This window comes from Chelonia mydas, chromosome 13, assembly GCF_015237465.2.
Source record: "Chelonia mydas isolate rCheMyd1 chromosome 13, rCheMyd1.pri.v2, whole genome shotgun sequence".
NCBI lineage: Eukaryota > Metazoa > Chordata > Testudines > Cheloniidae > Chelonia > Chelonia mydas.
In genome coordinates this window covers 6,745,814-6,764,569 of record NC_051253.2, presented here as the reverse complement: position 1 = coordinate 6,764,569, position 18,756 = coordinate 6,745,814, and the positions used below count along the sequence as shown (strand labels likewise).

Sequence of the window (18,756 nt, the reverse complement as noted above, 5' to 3'; positions counted from 1 at the left end):
CTGTACAAGTTCATTGGGCCAAAGCCACTGTGGAGCCTTGAATGGGCATGTCTTTTTGTTTGTGTATAAGTCTAAATAACTAACAGTACTGAATAGAAAGTTGAATGGTAAAAAACAGTTCTCTCCATGCATAAAATTAATTGCATTTAAAATAAATTGGAAGATCTGTTAATTCACTCATTAAACTTTCAGAGGGGTATCCATGTTAGTCTGTATCCACAAAAACAAGGAGGAGTCCGGTGGCACCTCAAAGACTAACAGATTTATTTGGGCATAAGCTTTCATGGGTGAAAAACCCACTTCCTCAGATGCATGGAGTGAAAATTACAGATACAAGCATAAATATACTGGCACACGAAGAGAAGGGAGTATATTTATATATATTTAAGTATTATATATATATAATTAAGTATATTTATGCTTGTATCTGTAATTTTCACTCCATGCATCTGAAGAAGTGGGTTTTTTACCCACGAAAGCTTATGCCCAGATAAATCTGTTAGTCTTTAAGGTGCCACCGGGCTCCTCATTGTTTTCATTGAACTTTGAAATTCCACAAGGACATATTTAATATTACACAAAAGTGGCACAATTACAGCGTACAGGGAAGCAGGAAAACTAAAATACAGTTGATGCTAGCTGAAATGTAATGTCAAAACCTACCTAGCATCTATGATGACATGACTAAGTAAAAGTTTTCTTATCTTAATTAATCTGTGGCCACTCAGTTTTTGGGAGGGAAGTGGGAACATGAACCACCGGCTTTGATTTCTCATGTCTTTTGATAATACTTTCTCACTGTGAGGCTTGCACATTGCGAACAGTGCAGTTGGAAGTCTTAGAAACTGACAGTGAAGCACAAAACCCGCTCAGGTTCCCAAGAGTTTTGCTTCCACTCAGCCAATCATCTCCTCCCTCCCCTCACCATCATCATCGCTGTTGGTGATGGCAGGTTCCACACCTCTCTGTAAAGTTATTAGGGCAGATCCTTAGCTGTCGTAAATCCATGGAAACTAGAGTGTTGTGAATAATTGATTTTTTGGTTCACTGGCCATACAAAAAAACAATGGTTTCAGGCTGACCCAAAATGAAAAATTTTCAAGATTTTCGGTGAACAAAAGGGGGGAAAAAGGGTTTAAAAAAGTGTAATTTTACCTGAAATGAAACGGTTTGTTTCGTTTTTGAGCTAAAAATTGAAAAAAATAATTGGCCATCTTTTCCCCCCCTAGCTCCAATGTAAACTCCATGGAGCCCTGCTGATGGACACCCGCTGAAGGCTGGGTTCATAGAATTTGTGACACCAGCAGCCATGCCAGAAATTCTTAAGCCTAATTCTCCCCTTTCTTCCTATTTATTGGTTATTATTTGTATTACAGTAGCACGCACGAGCTCTAGTCGGGTGATCCAGTCCCCAATGTGCTTGGTGCTGTACAAATACTCATTAAAAAGACAATCACTCTTCCAAAGAGCAGAGCCTATGACGTTAACAGCCCTAAGAGAAATATGCTCCTTAATATTGAAACAATTACTTAAAATTACAGCACGACATCTGGTGTCACTTTGCAGCAGCCAGGCAGCCGTCAGCAGTGCAGATCTGAAATGAAACATTAATTTCCAGGGTATTTCACAGTTTGGGCAAGGTGCAAAGCACTTCTCCCCGTGCGAACTTTCTGAATGCGGTGACTGAGCAAACGGGAGGCAGCTTTCACTTAAACACTCTCAGCTGCCTTCTTAAAAGTCATTAGCAAATAAATCACGAGCAAAATAAGTCAGTGGGCCTGATCCTAATCCCATTAAAATCAATGGGAGATTTGGCGTAAACTTCCACAGGAGCTGAACCGGAACCATTATGGCTGTGGCACCAAGCAGCAAGATTATGGAGGGTTCCTCCAAAGCAGTTTACTGAAAGCAGCTGTTCCTCTGTCATTGCTGAGCAATAGTAGAGGGCAGGGTTTGTCTGCCTTTGCAGAAGATGACTGCCTAGATAGCCAGATCCTTTTGGCGAGAGTGGGGTCAGTCCTGCTGGGTTTTATTTTTTTTAGGTGTTGTCATTATTGGTTTGAATGATGAATTGCGAGGGTTGTTTTAAATAGATACTGCAGGCCAGATTTTCAGGTCTGGCTGAGTTTAGGACACAGAATGTGGTTCTAAGCCCCTTTTCACACTCCTGATTCTGGCACTGGCCAGCAGCCAATTTGGTCTTTGGCGTCACTTTCCCCATGAACCCATTCTGCTGGCTGGAGATCCACAAGATGGAACCCCAGCCTCCCACCCTACATCACTCACATCACACCTCTTACACTGGGGAAGGGATGGGGGGAGGGAGGCCAGGAATAGGTTCATAAAACCAGCCATGATAGCTTTATGTCACCTGGGAATTCCTCTATGCAAGGAGAATCCTTAGGTACAATATCTACTAGGGCAGATTTCCAACTTCTTTGTGCTGCCTGAGTAGTGGAAAGGACACAAAGGAGAGGATGGTCTGAAGATCTGGCCTTGACCTCACATAGACCTACAGTCCTAGAGCCATTAATTGTCACCTCTTCCACAGGGTGAATTCCACTGTGTAACACAAAATTCCTGTAAAAAAGACATTCCCTTCTTGTGGTATGTAAGGAATATTAGTGCTCCAGGAGTGCAGAACCCGGGATAGTTACACTGTTATTAATTGGAGGAAATAGTCTTATTTTCTCTGCTTGTTAGAAGAGGGCTTTCAGGATAATTAAAGATGCACAAGTCCAACTTGCTGCAGGGTAATAATGTACCATTTGCATTTTTCCCCCCCTGGCAAACATTTGAGCAAAAAACCCAACCATCCTTGAAGATCCCAGCACCAGTGCCTCAGGATTACAACGCAGCTGCAGCTTTGTGTGTAGGGGGAAGTGTCTAACTGCATGCACCTTCTCTCTCTCCCTAGACACAGGAAAGGAGGGATATTTTGTCTCTTTATCTCATTACAGAGCTGGCTGAAATTTTTTTTGATTGAAAAATTTTCCCATTGGACAATGAGGCTTCATCAAAATCAAAATGTTCTGGGGGGGAAATGTCAATTTCAGTGAAGTTTTCAGATTTTCCGATTGAGTGAATTGAAATGAAAAATTGCATTTTGAAGTGTTGAATCATTTCATTTGGATCAAAAGTGTCAACCATTTTCTCTTTCAGCATTTCCAATTTGAAACTTTCTGACGTTTTTTGTTTCAGAACAAAATGCCAAAATACCGACATTTTTTTGTTTCATGTTGGCTTTGCCTTCTGATTCTGAGCAAAGAGTAGTTTTGAAATGTCAAAATTTCCTCATGAAGGAAAATGTGGGTCTCTATAAACAGCTCTGCCATCCTTTGGGACTCCCGCTGCATCCAGGCACAAGAGTGAAACTGCATTCACTTGTATTGCTTCTTCCATGGACCCCTTCCACTACAGAGGGCCTAAGGGGTCAGCCATGGGCAGAGGATACTGCTGGAAATCCAGCTTTTGCAAGAGTCACTGTGAGACTGAGGGACTGGTTGAAGCTGAAGCAAGGGGCTTCTATCTATCTATCTATGCCCTGGCATCCTCCACAAGGGGGAAAATCACATCCTCTCCTGCATCCCGAATGGAAATATGAATAGGAAACTCCACTAGTTGAAAGTGGTGGAGTTTCCTCTACTCTATGCAGATTCTTCCCATTCATGGAAGAAGGAGGGCCCTTTGTCACCACCAGAATGAGACAGAATGGGTGAGCATGAGCTAATGTCAGGCCGTTCTTAGACTCTAGAATTCATTTCCCTACCTGATCTGAGCTTGTTGATATTATCCCTTTTTCATAGGCTTTTGCCTATGCAGGAGAGTTCTACTGAGGGAGAGTTTTAAACTCACTTGTCCAAATCTGTTTTATAAAAGCGCCCCATAGCTCTGCTGATGGCCACTCATTTTAAGATTAAAGCTACCTCACTGACTCTTTTTAAGAAATTTTATCTGAGCCCCAGAGGGCAGCTCCATTGTCCCAGAAGTTCCGGGTAGCCGTGACACACCAGAATATTGCACTCTGGGAAATGCCAGTGATTTTGAGTTGGTTAAAAGGAATGTGAGAGACCTAAAAGGGATTTCTAAACAATGCATAGGCTTGTTGGCCTACCGATGTGGGTAATCAATGGGGTTGCTTGCCAATGTAAGAAATGGTTGTCCAGCTCAGCCCATTATGTTTACCAGTCAGTCGTTTTCAAAGAATGAACAAACAAAGTCCACTGCAATTCCCCTTTAAATAGCATACTAGGCCCAGGGCTAGTTGATATTCACCAACAAGTGACATTAGCCACCTCAGAACAATTCGTCTAAAATATTTATCAGAAATTAATGTTATTTTTTTGTCCAAGTTTCTGAAGTTATGAGGCCTCAAATGGGATTAATAGAAATTTTAATTAAGATATGGAAATAAGCTTCTTTCTCCCCATCTCTTTGAGACTGCAGGGAGTTAACTGTATCCTCGACAGTATGTCTCAACCTGCAGGAGGAACCTTTAATAACATGACTTGCTTTTAAAATTCTCCACCCACAGGCTCTATGGGTGGGACTGTTGGATTACCACAAGCTCTGGATCAGGGGAGGCACATAGTTGCATTGCTCCAGAGCATCACAATTCGGTCCCTGCTTCTATCTTGCCCTCAAGAGAGGGGGAAGTAAATTGCACCAGCTCGATACCTGATGCCAGTCACTTACTCCTCTACAGTAAGCAGGTTCACTTTCTCGGGGGTTCGAGCGAAGGTTCTGCCAACTTCCAGCCCACCCTGCAGTGTGCTGGTTTCTCTTGTGCCCAGATTGGCTCAGGGAAGTAAGAAGGTGACCTATGCCTTGCTTGGGCGTGTAAAGTGGCTCATGATTGAGTCCATTGTATCACTCTTATCACTTGAACCCTGACCCTTTTAGATAAGGGAGGAGGTTTTGGGGGTGGTTTTTCTTGGAAGGGGGAGATTTAAACCCTTTTATTTATTTTCAAACATACACCCAGACAGTCTAGTTGTTTAGCTTGGTTCCATTGATAAGGAAAAAATCAATATAAAAAAGAAACGGAGCGGCTGCATCTCTCCCTGAGGAAACAAATCCAATAACTGATATGAGAACTGAGGAGAATCAGGCTCAGAAAAACATACCCGGGGGAGCACTTTCTCTTCTTCTACATTTCTTAAAAGTCACCACACTATAGTTAGGATCTGGTCAAGTCTGGTTAAAGGCAGAAATGAAGCACTCAATTATTTTAGCCCTTGTCTGAAGTGGTGATTTGCTCTGATTCCATCCACCAGTGTAGCTGCACCAATGCAGTGTAGAAAGGCAAAGCTGCCATTTGCACCTTCTTGAAAGTGGGACTAGCTGGGCCAATGAAAGCGGTGTGTTACAACGGTTCACCCTGCACAGAGTAGAGGCGTGCAGCTGATGGCTGAATTCAGGGTAAACCCCTCTGTAAACAAGGCCCAAGTTCGCGTTATCTTTGTCCTGCTGTAACTGATGCAGGGAAAAGCTTTTCCAGAGAAATTCATACTCCTCTCTACATGTCCAACATCGGATGCTCAACAATAGTCATACAGAATTGGAATCTTCATCCCTGCATCTCAGCTTCTGTTATCGATAGAGTGGGGATAGTAAGACTTTCCTATAAGGGTCTAATAGGGGGTGAAACAAGAGGAGTGGTACCCTTCCAAGTGAAGAGCACCTATGCGAGATGCAGAAATAAGACATCACTTACAGTAGATCGTGTTGATGTTCAAAACAGGGTTTTGCATGTTCGGCTGGGATCCTAGTGATTCTGCCTTCCTGTCTCGGCCTCTTGGACATGTTTGTTCAACACTGCCCTCATTTCCCTCAGGCACAGTCTGACACATCTGAAAAAAAGGTGTTATTTTCAGTGAGTTCTTATTTGGTGTTCCCCGTCTCTCGCCTGCTCTCTGTTATACTGGAGCATATTTGGAACTTCATCAAAATCTACTAGGAGTGGTGTGTCATTTTGTCATCTCAAGTGAATGAAGACTTTGCTTTCCTTGCACATACCCCTTCCCCCCCTTCAATCCCACAGATACATTTCATTATCTTCATTCTTACTGCTGAGCGAAACTGAGAAAAAACAGAGAAGTTAAGACCCACATTTTCCAAAGATTCTAATTTTGGGTCCCTCTGTTTTTGGGGTGCCTGACTTCAGACAGCTGGGGCCTGCTCTTCTGAGGTGCTGAGCATTTGTACCTCCAGCTGAGATCAACAGGAACGGCAGTTTTAAAAGGAAGATATTTTAGTCTTAGTGTGCAAATGGGGGAAAATTATCCAATACAGGCAACAGTAATAATATATTATTATTATTTTGCACGTACAGTGGTCACACTTAAATTTTCCCAGGTTAAAAAAAAAATTCCCATTATACTTATAGGAAACATCCCATGCTAAAAACTTTCAGACTGGCTGCTCCTTTTTAAGTGCAACCACTGCATGTAGTATATTTCATATGAGGATCTCAAAGTAATTTACAAGCATTAGTTAATTAAGCACAGAAACCCAAGTATGAATTATCTAAGCACTATTATACCCATTCTATTGGGACATGGAGGCACAGAGGACTTAAGTGACTTGTCCAGGACCACAGACAAGTCAGTGGCAAGGCGGAAATTGGAATTCAGGAGTCCTTCTACTCTTTCTGCAAGACCAGCCTCCAATCTATCACATTGGGAGCAATGGGAAAAGAAAAAGAAACACAGTCAAAGGAATTCAGGTATTAAGAATGCTCAGATGTTCATGACATTGAGGTCATAGATCAAATCTGAGATCCCATTTCAAATCTAGAGAAAATTACCTTTCCAATGACATGTGATGTGACCTTCAACTCCTAATAGTCTAGAAACAGCTTATTTCTGCACAGTGGTATCATACATTCTACATTCACAATCTCTAAATCATCTATAGAATTAGCTTATTACTCTTCAGTTGTGGACTTTATTGTTCTGCCATATCTCTCTTTCTATGTGGGCTGCCTACTTTCATGTATTTTCAAAACACATGAAAAATCCTGAAGCAGAAAACTGACATTTAATACAAGAACTGGGAATGGCTGCTGATTATGACTTGTGTATTTAGTACAAAGCTGGGTGAGCGGGCGAGCTGCAGAAATCTGGAAAGTATTAAGCAGAGATGATTTTAAGGGGATCTCAACCAAATTAAACTTTTTCAAGTAAAGCCCAGCAGGGGATAACAAAAATTACGGCTGGATTTACTAAAAATGAAGTACTCCGGTGATTAAAAAAGGGTCTGCTACAAAATCCCAACTGTATTTGATTGTGAAATAGCACCAATCGAAGATAGGGGCGCTTTAATACCTTGTGGTACTAATTACAAATCTCTCTTATTATCTCAATTTGCACAATAGGGAGGGAACTGTTTAATGGCAATTTATTAGTGCTTACACAGACATCCTTACATATTTTCTTTTTTGCCATTCGGGCCTTCCGAATAGGAAGATGATAATCCTTGTCCAAGCTCTTGACTTCCAGCCTGACTTAATTGCAATCTAAATCAGTTTCTAATCTGTACAGATCAGGGTCACACAGTTTTGAGGGTCACACTCCTTGTAAGCTGTGACAAAGTTCCTCCTCTGCCTTCGTGGGTCCTGTGCTTATTGGCAGATTTGCTCACCTCAGAGGTTCACGGCAGCCCTCAGTTTGGCCACTTTCGTGGCTCAAATCTGCCTTTCACTCAGTTAGCTTCATCACTGGCCACCATGGGGAAAAGGAAGAAGAACAATCCCCACAATCTCTGCTGATCCACCTAGTAGATCGGGGAACAGACCAGAGACCTTCCCCTCTGGTGGAACTCACAGTCCAGTTCAACTCCTCTGGTATCAAGTAGGGAGTTAGGGGGAAGGAGGAATGGGGGGAACCCGGGCCTGCCCTCTACTCCAGGTTCCAGCCCAGGGCCCTGTGGATCTCCTGTAACAGCTGCATGACAGCTACAACTCCCTGGGCTACTTCCCCATTGCCTCCTCCCAGCACCTTCTTTATTCTCACCACAGCACTTTCCTCCTGATGTCTGATAATGCTTGTACTCCTCAGTCTTCCAGTAGTATGCCTGCTTACTCTCAGCTTCTTGCGCCTCTTGCTCCTAGCGCCTCGCACGCACACCACAAACTGAAGTGAGCTCCTTTTAAAAAACCCAGGTGCCCTGACTAGCCTGCCTGTCTTAATTGAGTCTAGCAGCTTCTTGATTGGCTGCAGGTGTTCTAATCAGCCCGTCTGTCTTAATTGTTTCCAGAAAGTTCCTGATTGTTCTGGAACCTTCCCTGTTACCTTACCCAGGGAAAAGGGACCTACTTAGCCTGGGGCTAATATATCTGCCTTCTATTACTCTCCTATAGCCATCTGGCCCAACCCTGTCACAAAGCACATACATAGAAGATGGGGATGAATGAGTGTGTGCGTGTGCTTGTGTGTTTAGTGCTTTGAACTTAACCCTCTCTGTAAAAAAGCTCTCTGAAAATTGTCTCTTCTCCCCCCCCCCCCTTACACACTTGGCGTCTGCCTGTTTGGTGGTACTGCCGCCTTCTGCAGAGATATGATTTTCCACAACACCATGTTGCAAGTTACAAAGGGAATGAAGCATCCTCAGGGAAGAAAATCAGAATTTTCTGCCGGAAAAAAAATTAAAAAGCTTCATCTTGTGCTTCCAGGCTGAGATTTGCAAAGCTGTCTAAGGGATTTGGACACTCAGTTCCCATTAATATCCAACCCCAATAGTTCTCAACCTTTTCCATACCAGGAACCCCTTCTCACCTTGAAGGAATCCCAGGACACTTCACCCATTCAGCAATATGGGAAGGGCAGGGTAGTTGTTGTGACCTCCTGCCACCTCTTTGCGTGGGCGGCGGGAGGGGTGAAGGCTGAAAAATCAAGCCCTGTGTGGCTTTGGAAATCTCAGCCTATGTGTTACTGTGGCTCAGCTGGGGGATGGGAAGAACAATCAGTTTAGATGAAGCAAGAAAATTCATCCATAATTGAACTGAACCATTTTTGAGGTTAAAACCCCCACACACATTTGACTAACTGCTTTTTCTTGTTAGTTTGTGTTTTTTTGAAGGCTCTGCACAGCCTGGTTCTAGTTGAAAAGCTGAAGCATTGAAATACCTTGATGTTTGGTGAATGTAGCTATGAAAATGTAAGGCTGCTGTCTATGTACTGCACCTTTAAGAGTAAAGTTGGCCTCCATAACCCTCTGTAGGAGCACACCCAGTGATATAGTTCAAGATGGCTCCTGCGGTTCCAGAGTGAATCTCACAGACCACCGTGCTGTGTCATGGAAACTTTATAATCATTCATTCATATTCTCTCTCTCGCTCTCTCTCTCTCAATAACATACAATAAAAGCCATCCAGACTGAAAAAACATTTGCTGTTACAATAGCTAACGTCCACACGGGTCCCACCAGCATGGATTAGTGTCCAGGATTGGGGCCTAGCTCATTACTTCGTAAATGAGTACATACGGCTCTCATGTGTAATACACTTACTATTTAAATCATCAAACTAATTTCTTTATATACCTTAAAGATGAGAGATGAACTCGTTAAACCAAGAGCTGACCACCCCACCACACTTTGAGGGAGTTTGAAATCCAGGTCTGGATTTGAATTTTGTGACTTGAGTCCATCTCTACCATATCCTGTTCTTTCCCGTTTTGATTCAAGATCATAACAAGCCTTGAAAGAAAGACGTTTCCAAGACATTGAGCTTGCTTAGTTAGGTTTTAAAAAGTACAGTAAAATTCTCTTCTCCAACTCACTGTTCTGCTCTTCCTACTTGCATGAGACTTCCTGGAGAGCTGAATACTGGAGTCAAAATTCACTTTGCAGATTTGAGAGGAGAATTTAGTGCTAGGTCATGAAGAATGGGTTGGGCTAGATTGGAATTGCACCTCTTTTTGTCATTAAACAGAATGATCTTGCAAGCCCTCAGTTTCCTTCTCTCCTTCATGCACATGAACCATCAACATAGCGGAAAGTCATCCTGACATCCCTCATTATATTCTTCTCTGAGTGGATGGAGCTCATGCTCTCAAGATGCAGATGGTGGAGACAGAGTGCATCTGTGAATTCTTTTCCAGAGTATTCTATTGCAGAGTGCACACAAGGCCACAGAGAGCCATGTATTAGCCTCACCTGAAATGATCTGTTCATTACTTGGGTAAGTAGATTTTATGCGCCTGGAAGTCTTGGTTCCTAATGATTAACAACAATTCCAGATGGGGAGTAAAAGACAAGCGATACAAAATATCCCCAGAAGACAGTGAAAAAATATGTGAAGAAAAATCCTTTTAAAGTGCGCTAAGAGTTACTTTTAGGACCACAATAACTCCATTAGTAGCATCTACGTTGCCACTTCATATTTCACGCTACAGCGAAATTTTAGTTTGACCAATAATGATTTGCACAACTTGCAGAACTTTCTTTTTCAGTGCCGACATATTAAAGAAAAGGCTATATGGCCCTGTAGGCGAAATGCAGCACTTTGTTGTCATGTGCGATTGCCTATTGACTGCGAAGAAGCAAATAAATTTGGGCTGTGAGAGTTTTAAGATACTTGAATCTAAATCACTGAGTTGAAGGTAGGACTAGAAATAATGGGCTTAATCTGCAGCAAGAGAGATTTAGGTTAGATATTAGGAAAATCATTCTAACTATAAGGGTAGTTACATTCTGGAATAGGCTCAAGGGAGGTTGTGGAATCTCAATCACTGGAGGCTTTTAAGAGCAGGTTGGACAAACACCTGTCAGGAATGATCTAGGTTTACTTGGTCTTGCCTCAGCACAGGGGGCTGGACTTGATGACTTCCTGAGGTTCCTTCCACCCCTATATTTCTATGATTCTCTGTTGTTTATAGGGAAGCCAGGTCATAGATCCTCTCTGGATCTCATCCACAGAGAATATGAGTTCCAGTCCAAGCTAAGAAGCCATTTTTCTTTAGCTGAAGCCAGAGCGGTTCATATGTTTAGCTCTGAAGATCCCTGATTCAATCCCTGGTGGGCCAGTCAGTGGTCCAATTTTAATTTTGCACATTGTATAAATGGACAGTGTGCTTATTGATGAAACATGATCTTACATGAAGAAAACCTTTGGGAGATCCAAACAAATTGTTGATAGTATTCTTTTAAAAACTAATATACAGATGACATCTTTCCATCTCTGAAGACCTGCATTCAAATCCTGCCTGGAAGTGAGTGCTAGAGTTGAATGAAAAACAAGGTGAAATGTTCATGAAAATGTTAGGTTTTTTGGTCCATATTTGAAACATTGATGGAAAAAACTGTTAAAAGTTCAATTTTTTTGACCTGTTCTATAGCTAATTGAAAAATGAAATAAATGTCTGTGAAAAATTTGTGGTTTTTGTGTGGTTATTTAACATTTTTCACAAACAATTGAGTTGATATTTTTAATTTTAATTTCTTTTTCAAACCAGTTGTAGTGATTGCTAGTTATTATCAGTCAGTTGTGGACCAAGACCCCCATAGTACTGGGTTCTGTACACACATGGAACAAAAAGAAGGCCGTGACCCCAGGAGCTTATCATTGTTTGTTTAGTGGTTTCATCCTAATGCCTACTGGGCATTTATCTATACTGCTCCCATTCCACAATCACTGCCATCACACACATAATTAGGAAACTCTATGTCAAGAGGCTGAGAGCTGAAATAGCACGGAGAAAAGAGGGAATTTGCAAGTTGGGTTTGAGGTGGGCAGTCAGAGCTATGTGTGGAAAGCTTTGCATCGCTTTTTCCTGTAGCTAGCACTTCCAGTTCCTCATCTAAATTTACTCCCCAAAATGTAAAATGTAATCAATAATAAACAAAGGGCCTGATTTTCATAAGTGTTGAGCACCCAGATGAAGTCAAGGGAGCTGAGGGTATTCTGCAAAAGGAGCCTCCTGGGGTTTTCATTCTTGTTAGCCTCCTCCTATGAGTTTGAATACAGGAGGTAGAGAACTGGCCCAATAAATGAATAAAATAACAATCCTTCTCTGCATCTAACAGATGAGGAAGGGGAATAACAAGGATTCCAAGTTGTAGAACCCTGTGGAATTTAGACTCTTTCAAATGTGCTGTGAGAAGAAATGTATTAAAGTGTGGGAAGAGAGGACAGATAGGTAGATAGATTAGATTAGGTAATTTTGTGGGCTTATGTTCTGTATTACAGGTCTTTTCACTTTCTAAATAATTGTGTTTGACATGAGCTTGCCCAAATTATTGTAAATTAAATATACATTACACAGTATGTTTATTAATGCCTACTGCCTTATTTGGTAGACTCAAAAGGGTTTGAGCCCATAAGGGGGGAAAATCAATAAATTACAAAGAAGTGGAAGAAAAATATTTCTCTGGCAACTAGGAACATAGCACCAGCAGGAGAAGCAGCTGCAGTAAGGGGGGAGAGAAAAGAGGGGGTGGGGGAAATAAACAAGATGTCTCATTTAAAAAAAAATTAAAACAAGGCACAGATCTTGATAGGAAATGAATTGTGAGTGAAAAGGGAACAGTTACCTGGGATCGTTAACCTTCAAAAGCTTATAGAAAGAGAATACATGTTAAACAATAGCCTAGTTTTGCAGGGTAATAGAGACAAGTGAGGAGGAAAGAGAAACCGCAGCAAAAATCAAAGCAGAATTTAGCAGGCAGCCCTTCTGCACAAGTACTTGTTTGAAAAACATAACTGAGAAGTCCCTAAAATCTTAATTTCCCAAATTAGTGGGGAGAACAAAGTTGGAATCAGTGTAAAAATCACTCAGACTCTGAACGTGTCAGGTCTCATAAGCTAAGGAAGGCCATAAATGGTTAGAGCTTGGCTGGGAGACCAAAGTGGGGAAAAACAGAGTAGTGCTGGTGGCTTAGTAAAAAGCACCCTTCTCTCTGGGTGAGAACGGAAACAATATTCCCAGAATGGGGCGGGGGGGGGGGGGGGTTGCTTTGGTGCAGATGTAGAAACCCAGGCAATTTTTAAAAGAGTTTACTAGCCCTAGTATCACGATTCAATCACAATTAGTAATTACATTCTGCTTGTCTAAATGTTCCCCATTCTTTCAGTTGTATCCCGTATTCTTCTTTTACTTCCTATCGTGAACGGCTATACAGTGTTGTAGAATGCAGTTTAAGAGCTGCTGCCTTCTGTGACTGAGGTGACACCATTTCAATGATGGGTAAAAGGACAGCTGGTCTATAACTGGAGTCAATTCCTACTCATCTTACCTGCGCAAAAATCAGTGGGACCAGCTTGCTTTAGGGAGTCAAGCAGGATTCAACCTGAGTTTTTAATCAATTAACTCCACTGAAAACATTTGGATCCCTAAATGGAAGGCTCTACACAAATCTGTTAGTCACTGTTACTGCACGAGTCTACACAAAGTTTGTCACTAAAATAAATGCAGAGGGACTGCTAGTTATTCAATGATGCAAAAATTTAGCACTTGGTGTACTGAATCCCTGACATGATTTTACAGCTGGCACTTCAGGCTCCAGTTTTTGTTTCTTTTAAAAGACATGAATGATCCACATACTTCCTGGGAAGATCATTCTATTTACTAGCTAGATTACATCAAACATGTCTACGTAATACTTTAGAACTGCTAGTGTCAGTGTTTTCTAGTACTCAAAGGCTGAGCTAAATTGGCAATTTGTTGCTAAACATCCCTTTGACAAACTGTTGCTTGAAAGTGAACCATTGGAATTAAATCTTGGATTTGAAGAGCGGCAAGAAAATAGCCTAGCTTATTAGTTTTTTAAAAAGATTTCTCAGCTCCCCAGTTTGTAGGAATTCTTCCTAACTCTCAATCTTTATAATTTATGTGAAGCAAAGCATTGTGGGCACAGGAGGGATGTCTTCTCATTGATATCACAATCATGATGACCATCTACAGCACCTATCCATGGCGTGGAAGATCACATATTACTCATAGCGTTCCAACTGGCCATGAAGGAGTTCAGCCTAGATCAAGCCTTCCACTAATTTCAGGACCATCCACTTTTTACCAGCACTCCTTTTCCACGTGAGCTTCTATGGCAGTTTCTTCCTGACATGTAAGTAGGTAACTTCACAATGACAACATCAAACAGAAAGACAAGTCAAGTACTTTTAATTTAAAAGAATATTTTAGTTGAAAAAGGATTTTGGAGGGAAGGGTCAGTGTATGTGTGTGGAGAAAAGTATTTTTGGCTAAAAGCTCCTGATATTTGCTAGCAGCAGAAGGACTGGATGAAGAAATATATATATATATATATCATATATATATATATATGCTTTTAACAACTTTTCTAGATTTAAACATATATATTAAAATTATATATAATTTTAACATATATGTTTAAATCTAGAAAAGTTAATTTTAACATAAATGTTTAATCTCTTTAAGAGGAGAGATTAATAAAACTGGGACTTTTCAGCTTGGAAAAAAGACGGCTAAGGGGAGATATGATTGAGGTCTATAAAATCATGAGTGGTGTAGAGAAAGTAGATAAGGAAGTGTTGTTAACTACTTCTCATAACACAAAGTCAGCAAATGAAATTAATAGGCAGTAGGTTTAAAACAAATAAAAGGCAGTATTTCTTCACACAATGCACAGTCAACCTGTGGAACTTCTTGCCAGAGGATGTTGTGAAGGCCAAGACTGTAACAGGGTTCAAAAAAGAACTAGATAAATTCATGGAGGACAGGTCCACCAATTGCTTTTAGCCAGGATGGGCAGGAATGGTGTCCCTAGCCTCTGTTTGCCAGAAGCTGGGAATGAGCGACAGGGGATGGATCAACTGATGATGACCTGTGCTGTTCATTCCCTCTGGGGCACCTGGCACTGGCCACTGTCAGAAGACAGGATACTGGGCTAGATGGACTTTAGTTTGACCCAGTAGGGCCATTCTTATGTTCTTATGTAATCTAGAAAAGCTGTTAAAAGCATTTTTTGCTGAGGGAAGGTGGACTTGAAGTGAGATTTCAGAATTTGGAGGCTTTGATGTGTCTGAACTAGCAAGTGGCCTTAGATTGCTCCTGCAAAAACTTGCAGGTATATCTGTTTGTGTTTGTAGAAACTCCACCATTGCATGCACAATGCATATTCCTACCTGCCACCCCCACCCGCAAAAGGGTGTAGATGTCCATTCTCATATGCAAATACAAGGCCTTTGCATGCTGAATCCGATGCCCCATAAAGATTATAAAGCATCGTTTCACTGGCTTGTTTAATACAATGCGGCACAAAGTAAACACCTATCAGATCACTTTTTGCCTTTCAAACCCCAGAGAAAAGCTTCTGAATCATATACAGCTTGCCACAGAGATTTCACCAAGTCATGACACATCCTTCTAGGAAAGAAGGAAGCTGGATGAACACACAGTATTTGTTGCTGCGGTTACATTTTGTAAGTTCATATTGGATACAAAAAAATCATTTTCTTTGCATGCCTATCTCATCCACTGCACTGACAGCCCCACCTGCATTTTTAAGACAAAATAAATAAAGAACGATTATTTGTATTGAAGTTGACCGAGGAGCTCTAGTCATGGACCAGGATCCCATTGTGGTAGGTGCTGTACAAACAAAGAAGAAAAAGATGGTCCCAAAAGCTTATAGTCTAAGATGAAATTTATTTATTTTTTAATTTTTGTTTTTTCAGCGTGGGCTCAGATTTCATTGTCCTAGAACATCAGCATCTGCATTCATCATAAATTCACATAATGTCAATGTGCAATAAAGAAAATTTAGGACGGCTTGGAGGCAGGGCTTTTTCTGTGGTGAACTGGAGCTGAGCTTTCTGGCTGAGTCAATGTACAGATGTAACAATGTAACCGTGATGCCAGGAATGTCAAAACAGATTAGGCACATTTAATTTTCATTGTGCTCCAATGTTACAAGGAGTGGGGACTGCAGGGTCACAAATCCTTAATGCTAAGAAAAAGAGAAACATTGCAAAACCTGCCCGTGAGACTGTTTTCATTAAAACCCGTATCAAGACAACAGATACCTTAAGAGAACACCTCAAAACATGGCTAATGGACTGAGTGTAATTCTGTTACACCTTTAGTAGGAGACCAACTCCATTAAGAAACTGATTCACATCTGTCCTATGAGTGGTGGCATAAGGATGGGTTTCAGTCACTTCAGTGTGATACTGGTAACTTCAGAGGAGTTTCACTTCTTACGATGGTGAAAATCAGGAGTATCAGGCACACTTGCACATACAGGCACACTTCTTTTTAAGCACATTTACTCCCTACTTTCACTAGACCGCTGCCTTGCCAATAACAAACTACCTTGGAAACCATTTTCCATGTCTCCTTTGTATGCGTGTGTATTCCACATCTCAGTTCAGCCTTATCTCCCCGGATCACTACTACAAGGGTATCAGCCTTCTGCGGAACTCAGACTTGGTCTCTAATAAAACAAGAAAAATAGAAATTGGCAAAAGTGAAAGTCAGTGGATGTAGCCTTTCTTTCCTCTACCTGGGATGAGGATCCACAGGGCATGAAATAGCAGATAAGAGAGATGGGAACGCTAAGGTCTAATGATGACAAGTGTTAACTTTGTTAACTATTTCACTGCTGTCATATTAGCAGAAACATCCAGCAATTCTGAGACTTTGGGCAGATTTTGAGTAAAATACCTTTATTTCCTTTACCCTCGTGTTGATCCCCTCCCTGTGTGAAACATATATACTTCCACAAGCAGCTCTTGATGGGAGAAGCATTTAAGCTGTTGGAAAAGGATGCCTACGTTGGTCACACCACTCCTGGTTGTCAGATCTGTTTTAACATGTCCCCATAGAGAACAAGATAAACTTTCATACCTCCTGTTCAGTTCATCCACCTGCTAGGCTGCAGTCTTCTCTAGAAATGTGTGTGACTTGGAACCTAGATCCTACTCCCTTACCATGAAATTCATGGGAGGGAAGGGAATTCAAATCCTTGTACCTGAATCAGCCCTTACGGTTTCATTCCAGACTGGGTTCAATCTTGAAGCTGCCTCTTTTTTTGATAACGTTTGGATGTAGTCCAAGCTGGTGAAAATCTCATAACAGTTGTGAGATTTCTGTCATTGGGGGCCAACATCTTGCAAGAATCTAAACCCTAACCTCCATTCAACCATGAATGTGAGCTAAAACCCCTAACCTAACTCCTTATCGGGATCCAAGCACAACCTCATCTCCATTCTGGAGAAAGCAAGGCTCTCCATTAGCTCTTTACATAAAGGGCCACACAGTTTCTCCCCCCACTGCTTCTTGTCCTTCAATTGATAATTTAATGCATTCCTCAATACATTCTATGTGTAACAGTCCAACTGCTACACCACTGCTCTTAGCCCCCTGTCTACACTACACTAATAGCCATGCTTGAACAAGGTTGCTGCCAAATCAGGTTATAGCAGGACTTATTCTTTCTTGTTTTGTCAAGTAAAGCATGTTAGGGAAGCACGTTTTACTCTAGGTGATTACCAGGGCTAAAACCATGCAGCACACACAGTAAATTATATTTGCAACTTCATCATTAATGTGCTGTAATCATTCAATAACACTTGTCCCATGTGCATGCTAGTTTTCAAGGAGAATCAGAAGAGTTTCCAGCCGAGCTGCTAAGACAGAGTGTTGCAGCCCAGGAAAAGACCTATACTGAAGAGAGGCCTTAGGGGCCTGGTTTTCATACTGAGCCCCTCCGCTCTTGCCGCCCAAGACCCCGATTCAGCAAGGTACTAAAGCACATACCAAACTTTAAGCATGCCAATAGTCTCACTGAAGTCAGGTGCTTCAGTACCTTGTTGATTCAGGGCCAGAATTATGTAGACAGACATCTAATTAGGTTGTAGCATTGTGTTTTTCATCACCTTAGCCTCTGACATTCATAACGCAATTCATAGGCAATGTTGCACAGGTTTGTGTGGAAGGTGAAAGACACACATCATCTTTATCGTTATTATATTAAAAAAAAAACAAATAAATATGTACAGGTATATTTTTAACCCTTGTTCTTTTTTTTTTCTTAAAGGAAATTACCCAGCTCATAAAGACTATGAATATAGGCCACAGAATCCAACACACAACAGCAAAAGTACTCCATTATTAAGTCTGTAATTGCCAAGAATTAATTTGCTAATTGCATGCAACTAATCTGCATCCTTTTTGTTTTATATCAATTAACAGAGTAATTAAAAAAAGCAATCTTCTTGATAGTTCCTCACAGGCAGACTTAGCCCAGCAGAGCTAACAAAACGGGGCCACCCTTTAACTAACCTCATTAATATCTCTTCTTTTGTTGAACATCCTGCAAGAAATAGTTAATTTTGCTGCATGAAAGTCCTAGATGTTAGATCGCTAATGAGAGGGCCACACAGCAATGATTTGATGTTTGTTTAGCAAGCTGCTTTGCCGGGTGCAGCGGACATTGTCTCTCTTTTTTCTCTTTCGGAGACTCAAAGCAAAATAGGGACATATGGGAATCCTTGAACAACTCCAGCACGTTGTATTGATTAGAACTTTCAAAGGCTGGTAACCTCCCCAAACTTGGAAAGTTCTCTAAAGAACAGGGAAGACTTTGGTTCTGAGCAAGTAAACCACTGAAAGGCGAGAGGAGGAAGGGCCTAACTGCAAGAAATCAGCACATTGGATACAGTCCATTTCCAGGTCACTGTCTGCAGAGATTCCACTGCAGCAGTAGATCCAGTCATGCTTAAAGTTAGGCATGTGCTTGAAAGAAAGAATAAGAATTTCCAGATGAATATCCTGG

At 41.3% G+C, this 18,756-nt stretch overlaps 1 long non-coding RNA gene across 1 annotated transcript in view; it reads right to left on the bottom strand.

Annotated features, from left to right (window-relative positions):
- The window catches only part of LOC122462645, a 309,415-nt gene that overhangs the window by 135,141 nt on the left and 155,518 nt on the right, over nt 1-18,756 (bottom strand). The window contains exon 3 of the long non-coding RNA XR_006285332.1: nt 5,717-5,852. This is a non-coding gene — a long non-coding RNA (uncharacterized LOC122462645). The remainder of the gene's footprint in view (nt 1-5,716; nt 5,853-18,756) is intronic.